General features: G+C 39.7%; 1 pseudogene; it reads right to left on the reverse strand.

Moving 5' to 3' along the window:
* Positions 1–5442: 5442 nt before the first annotated feature.
* Positions 5443–6438, reverse strand: LOC102812571 (annotated as a pseudogene).
* Between the last annotated feature and the right edge of the window lie 604 nt (positions 6439–7042).

The following is a 7042-nucleotide window of genomic DNA, read 5'->3' on the forward strand; positions in this document are numbered from 1 at the left end:
ACCCTGTGCAGGGTCGCTATGAGTCGGGACTGACTCCACGGCACATCATAACAACAACCTTCCAGTTAACCATGCAGTGCTTACTCCACAGCACTATCCTACACTTTCAAATAGAGTCTCCATACCAATTACTACCCCACAAAACAATCAAGATGTGTCAGAGCATTTTCTCCAAACATTTATATGGTTTTTCTTTACAATCCCTTCTGTGGTTTACTAAACAGTGCCTACTTTTCTCTCCTTTCTCTGACGTTTTAAAAAGTACAACTCCAGGAAAAATTCTTATGGGCAGGCTGCACTGTAGCTGTTGAGATTTCAAGTAAATGCAGATCTAAGCCACATCACTTACTTTCACTGCTTAAAGGACTCACAAAAGGCACAGAATTTCTGTTGCCTCTTCACTTAAAAGAGCAGAAAGCTTTGTTGTCAGTTTACATCACCGAAGGGGTCCTGATGAGCTTGCCCTACCTTGGCGTGCCCTGCTTCCATTTATCTTGCTGGGATTCACTTAAATCAACATATTAACACAATCATTTTGGGTGTTGTTCCACTAATCAGTCTGACTATACCCATCTGTCCACTAATCAATTTGATTGTTTATCGGTTTCTGGGTTAAAGAGGCTATCTACATGCTGCTTCTTGTCATCTGACTGTCTTCTCCTAGGTGGTCATGCTGAAACACCCTCTTAAACTGTCTCAGAGTGACTCTCTTTCTGCTGCAAGAATCCCATAGATCCATCTGCCACCAATGGCTGATGCCAGGCCGTTTAGACCACGTGTCAGAAGAGCTTTACTTTGCTATCTTAGGTATATAGCAAGTTGTCTGCTCTCTTTGTAAAGTCGTGTTGCACCTTTGAAAACAGAAATCTACCTTTAATTATCTTTGAAAAATGGTATTCTCAATATATCGTTGTAGAATTAGTTATTTTAGGGGGTTTATAGTAAGGAGCTCTGGTAGCATAGTGGTTACAAATCGGACTGCAAACTGCAAGGTCAGCAGTTTGAAACTACCAGCTGTTCCATGGGAGAAAGATGAGGCTTTCTGCTCCCATAAAGATTTATAGCCTCGGAAACACTGTACAGGGTCACTATGAGTCGGTTCTGACTCCATGGCACATAACCACCACCACCATAGTAACTCATCTGGAGCCGCAGAGCGACAGAAGGATTATATATATAATAAGATATGCATTGAAAGATGATTCTGTTAATTTAAATGGGAAACTTCTCAGCTAATTCATGAACAGAAGTTGGGGGATTAGTGGTAGCTTTTAATATAAAGACATTATTTTACTGAATAATTCCTGCTGAATTCATATTAACTGTTTATATTTGGGTTTCCACCAGACTGTCTCTAACATGTTATTAATGTGTTTAAAGTGAAATTTTATCATAATTAAAACCATTATGGTGAAGATCTTTTATAACAAAATATTTGGTATATTCCATACCATTGTCTGAACAGCAGAATTTCATAATAAAAAGCCCAAAGGTAACAATTTCATGTATACTGCTATAAAATTTAATTTGTCTTTGAATTTGAAGTCCTCATTATTGGTGAGAAGACAAAATGTTGCTGAATGCTTTACCATCATCCCAAGACATAGCCAGTAGGTAAATGGTTCAGTAAATGAGGTAACCAGTGGAGGTGTTCCCTGAAGGAATATGAGAAGTCCCTACGGAGGTATTTCAGGAGATAAGTCCATTTCAGTCCTTTAGGCTTTCCTGTGGTGATAGGTCGTGATGCAAGCAGGCTAAACTATTTTATTTTAGAGCTGGCATATCCTGTAACGGAGTCCTTGTGTGGTGCTGTGGGTTAATACACTGGACTACAAGGTTGGTTTGAACCACAAAGTCGATGGTTTAAACTCACCAGTCACTCTTCAGAAACCCTGTACAAGGTTGCTATGAGTCGGAACCCTCTCAATGGCAGTTAACAACAACAACACATCACGTAATAGACTCTCATCACATTTGCCCTTTAGTCTTTTTGAAGGCAAGGAATGTGGAGAAGCTCAAGCATTTTGTTATTTTGTTATTTGTCTCTTGTATTTGTTATGAACAAGCACATAGATATAAATTGATACAACTTTGGTAGGTATTAGTGGTGGTGGTGGTGTGCCGTGGAGTTGGTGCCGACTCATTGAGACCCTGCATAGGGTTTCCGAGGCTGTAAATCTTTACGGGAGCAAGAAGCCTCATCTTTCTCCCACTGAACGGCTCATAGTTTTGAATTTCTGACCTCGAGGTTAGCAGCCTGACTCGTACCCATTAGGCAGTATAAATAATAACAAAATTATCAATATGCATTTTGTTTATCAAATCACTCACTCTGGTTTCAAGACTATTAACATTGTCTCATGAGTTACAGATTTCTTTAATAGAAAGTGTCATTTTGCAATGTAAGGAAATTAATGTGTGAATTGCTCTCAGTTAAGAAAACAATTTGCTTGATATTTGGGCAAATGCTGCACAGTTTTAATAGCCATCTCCGTAAAACACTCAGAAGTTGGATGTTTTTATTTATAGGTAGTGAACAGGAATGTCTGTTCTTCACTCGTTCTTATATATTAAGAATGGAGTGGCTTTGTTGGGAGTCTACTCCTTAGGACTTACCCTCTTAGAGTCTTTGGATCTGTCCACCTTCCTGGTCCCTGCCCTGTGTGTGGGTAGCTTAAGAGGAGAAGGGAGAGATAGAAAGGGAAGGAACAGATGTTCTAATAGTTCACCCCATTTGCTTTTAATAGCAACATGATGTAATGGCACAGACATAGCTTTGAAGTCACACAGACCTAGTTTCCAGCTAGTCTTCTGTTAATCACTAACTCTATGCCCTTGGAAATGTTATTTGAAAGTCCAGTGTTTGCTTTATCTTCTGTAAAGTAGAAATACTACTACTGCTACTTAAAGATGTCTTAATTGTGAGAATTGAAAGTTGGACAATGAATAAGGAAGACCACAGAAAAAAAGATGTATCTGAATTATGATGTTAGCAAAGAATATTGAGAGTACCATGAACTGCTAGAAGAACAAACAAATCTGTCTTGGAAGAAGAGTAGCCAGAATGCTCTTTAGAAGTGAGGATGGTGAGACTTTGTTTCTCACACTTTGGACATTTATTCAGAAGGGGCCAATCACATGCTTGGAAGAATGGAGGGTCAGTGAAAAAAGAGGAAGGCCCCCAAGAAAATGGATGGACACAGTGACAGCACCAGTGGGCTCAAACATAGCAACAATTGTGAGAATAGTGCAGGACCAGACAGTGTTTCGTTCTGTGGTGCACAGGGTCACTATGAATCAGAACCAACTCTATAACACCTAACAACAATAACAATTGTGAGAATTCAATGAGATAAAGTATGTTATGTGTCTAGCACAAGTTCTAGCATATGTGGTTGTTGTTGTTAAGTGCCAGCGAGTCAGTTCCAATCCATAGTGACCCTGTATAGAGTTTCCGACTAGCTGCTGGTGAACTTGAACCACCAACCTTGCAGTTCAAATAGCTTTGCAGCCTGGTGCATTAACCCACAGTGCCACACCAGGACTCCATTGTTAGGCTCTCAAATGATAGTTTTACTTTCAACTCACCTTTTTATAATTTCTTTGATCCAGCATCTCCTTTTAAGCTCTCTGCTCTGCATGCAGATTGGGAGCATTAATATCTTAATAGCTTAGTGCAAAGTTGTAATATTTTAATTTATCATCTATTCCAGTGAAATTGCTTTCCTGATGGTTTTGAATAACCTCTAGTTTTTATCTTACTTGATTTTTGCAACATTTAACTTTAAGAAGAAAAATGTCCCCTTCCTAAGGTATGTCTAATTCTCCTAGAGCCATGGTAACAAACAGCAAAACAGATTTTAAACTTTTTAGTCCATCAATGACAGTTTTGTTGCTGTGTTAACAAATAAACCCATCTAAAAGTGACTTGAGTCCTATTAGGATTCTAATAAGTAACAGCTTTAATTGCTATGAGATGTTCATTTTCTAACTAAACTATCCTATAATTAGGATAAATAGCAATTCTTGAACATTTTGACATGACCAGGTCACTGGCAATAACTCTTTTTCTGATATGATGGCTACAAAAGACATTAATTATGATGGTTAATTTACAGTGCATTTTTGTAAATATAAAGTAATTATAAGGGTTTTATGTTCTGTTAACTAAATATACATTATGGTGTCTTTATATGCTCTTAGGAAAAGAACCCTGAGACTACTTTTCTTTACAAGTATATTTATTTTTTATTAAAATGCTGTTAGGTGATGTTGAGTTGCTTCTAACTCATAGTTTCCCTATGTACAACAGAACAAAGCACTGTCTGGTCCTGTGCCATCCTCACAACAATCTGTTTGATCCCATTGTTACAGTCACTGTGTCAATCCATTTTGTTGAGGTTAGTTGTCTTTTGCATTGACCCTCCACTTTACCAAGCATAATGTCGTTGGGTTGACTCACTTTGAAGAGGCAGCTCTTCCTCAGTTGTACTTTGAGATCCTCCCAACCTGAGTGACTTACCTTTTGCTATTGTATCAGACATTGTTCTGCCGCTATTCAGAAGGTTTTCTGTGGTCAATGTTTTCATGAGTCGACGGTCACATCCTTTCTCCTAATCTATCTTAATTCAAAAACTCCACTGAAACCAGCCTACCATCAGTGATCCTACTGATATTTTAAATACTGGTTGATGGTTTCTAGCATCACAGCAACAAGCAAACCACCACATTATGACAAACTGACAGATGGGTGGTGGATGGCATATCTTTTTTTTTCATTACAAACTACTTTATTATCAGCCTCACATTGAATCTGTTCACTTAAATATTCTGAAATGTTTAAAGATCCCAGAAGTAACTTGATTTGGTCTTAGCAGCAAAGACCAAGTAAGAAGAGAGTGAAGGGCTGCTGGCCTGACAGCCTTGCTCAGGACTCTAACCATAAACAGTCCAGACACACAAACTTGAACACTGGCTTCTGATTGATAGAGAAGAGATCTACTGACAGAGAAAAAGAACCTGTGAGGAGACCCTATTCCCTTGCCACATAACTCAAGCATTTTATTTCACCATGATTCAGTGAGAGACGAGTTGGGTGCTTCCACCTTTAGTTTTCTCAAAAACATAAGACTATCTGTATCAATTAGCCGTTATTCCTGAGTCAAGCCCAAGGCACTGTTGATATCAAGGTATTCCGTACCTCACCTCCACAAACCACAGAAACCACATAGAGATTATTGTACTCCAGAAGGAATATTTTAGATCAGTTTGTGACTACTGACCTGTATCCTGTTTACACCATTAGAAAAGCTGATACAATAGTTGTTTTCCCAGAAGCCTTTTCCTGGCAGTCAAAACAGGAAGAGGGTGTGAAGAACCCCAGGGAGCAGTTCTCCGTTGGCTGAAGCACTTAAGGTTTACAGGAGGACAATTCTCAGTGATTCAGACTTTGGCATCTCCTACCCCATCTGTACTGATGGCAAACATAGCTTCAGCATTAGGAAGACAGAGAGTCATAGATTTTGCAGATTCTGGTTTCTCCTCTTCCTTTCCTTAGGTACAGTCTAGTTGTTGAGGCATGGACAATGATGTGGCCTCCAATAGTTTTCTTGGGATCTGCAGCAAACAGAGCTGCTCCATCTACTTGGGCTACCACCTGGTTAATGATTACCACTGCTACACCAAACTCATCAGCAAGTCTCAGAAGCATCCACAGAAATCTGGCCAAGTGCATCTGCCTGGCTGAAAGTTCGCCTCGACCAGAGTAATCAGTTCTATAGAGGGCGGTGGTTCTGTCAACAATTAGCACTGCATACCTGAACTCCACCATCATGGATGATGCTTGATAAAGGGGCTGGGTGTGATGGTCTGTGTTGCACCCTCAAGTATATGTTACATTATCCAGGACATTACTGCCAGAGAGGCTATATCTCTCAGCCACTGCTAGCAGCCAGTCTGGCCTAAAGGTATCCTCAATGTCAATGTACATGGCCTTTCCTTCACCTCCACCCTGATCAGTAGGAAGCTGACACATTGCAGCCAGTGTATGATTCATCTGGGTCTTTCCAGTTAGAAATTCTCCAAACATCTCTGTGATGGATCCAGTCTCAATTCCACCTTGAAATAATTTATCAAGCTCTTTGGAGCCAGTAGTAATCTGTATGATCTCTGACCGCCTTTGGTGGAATTTACTTACAGTTGTAAAATCCACTGGCACTAATTTACCAGTCTCAGTTAGAATTTCCCTTTAATATTTATTAGTTCCTTCTTTGGTGTAAAGGCAACAACCTTAACAGTATGATACCCAGCATCTTCTAATTTCTTCACATCAATGGCATTTATGCCACATCGCTCTAACTATGAAATAGGTTGTGGGTCAAAGCTTTCTTCTTCCACAGAAGTATCTGCATTTGCTTCAAGTGGCATCTGCATAGCCATTACAGAGTGTTCTATACACTGCCTGCAACACTGTTGGTTCAGGAGGGCCGCGCTCCGACTTCCGTCCATTGGCTAGCCAACGCTGAACCCCTGAAGGCCCTCAGAACCCCACTTGGCGCCGCACACCTCTTCTTTGCCTAAGCCTTCTGCGCAGAACCCAGACAAGGCTCCAACTACGAGGCTTTAGGGGCACGTCAGCTCTTAGGCCTTGGTATTATTAGCAGTAGCGTGCGCCCAGCCGCAGTTTTCAGATAGCATATCTTAAAAAGTCAGTCTTAAACATTCCATAAGTGCCACCAATACCCTGTCCCATTGCTCCTCTACCTCTTAGTCCCAGTCTGCAGATGCTAACCTTCTTTGTTATTTCGACTATTTAACTGGCATTTCCCTCTATTTTTTTTTTTTTAAGAAAATGGATATTCTGCTATTTTTTGTTATTGAAAACATTATCTATTGAACTTCTCATCAGTTGAGAAAGGTTATTTGTGTGTGACTATGTGGGAGAAAGATAATACATTTCTTTTCTTTTTTCTTTTTTTTTCTTAATGTTTTATTGTGAATTGTGTGATAGTCTATATAGGAGAACATCAACTTTACATTCATT

This window comes from Chrysochloris asiatica, unplaced genomic scaffold (assembly GCF_000296735.1).
Source record: "Chrysochloris asiatica unplaced genomic scaffold, ChrAsi1.0 scaffold00146, whole genome shotgun sequence".
Taxonomy (NCBI): domain Eukaryota; kingdom Metazoa; phylum Chordata; class Mammalia; order Afrosoricida; family Chrysochloridae; genus Chrysochloris; species Chrysochloris asiatica.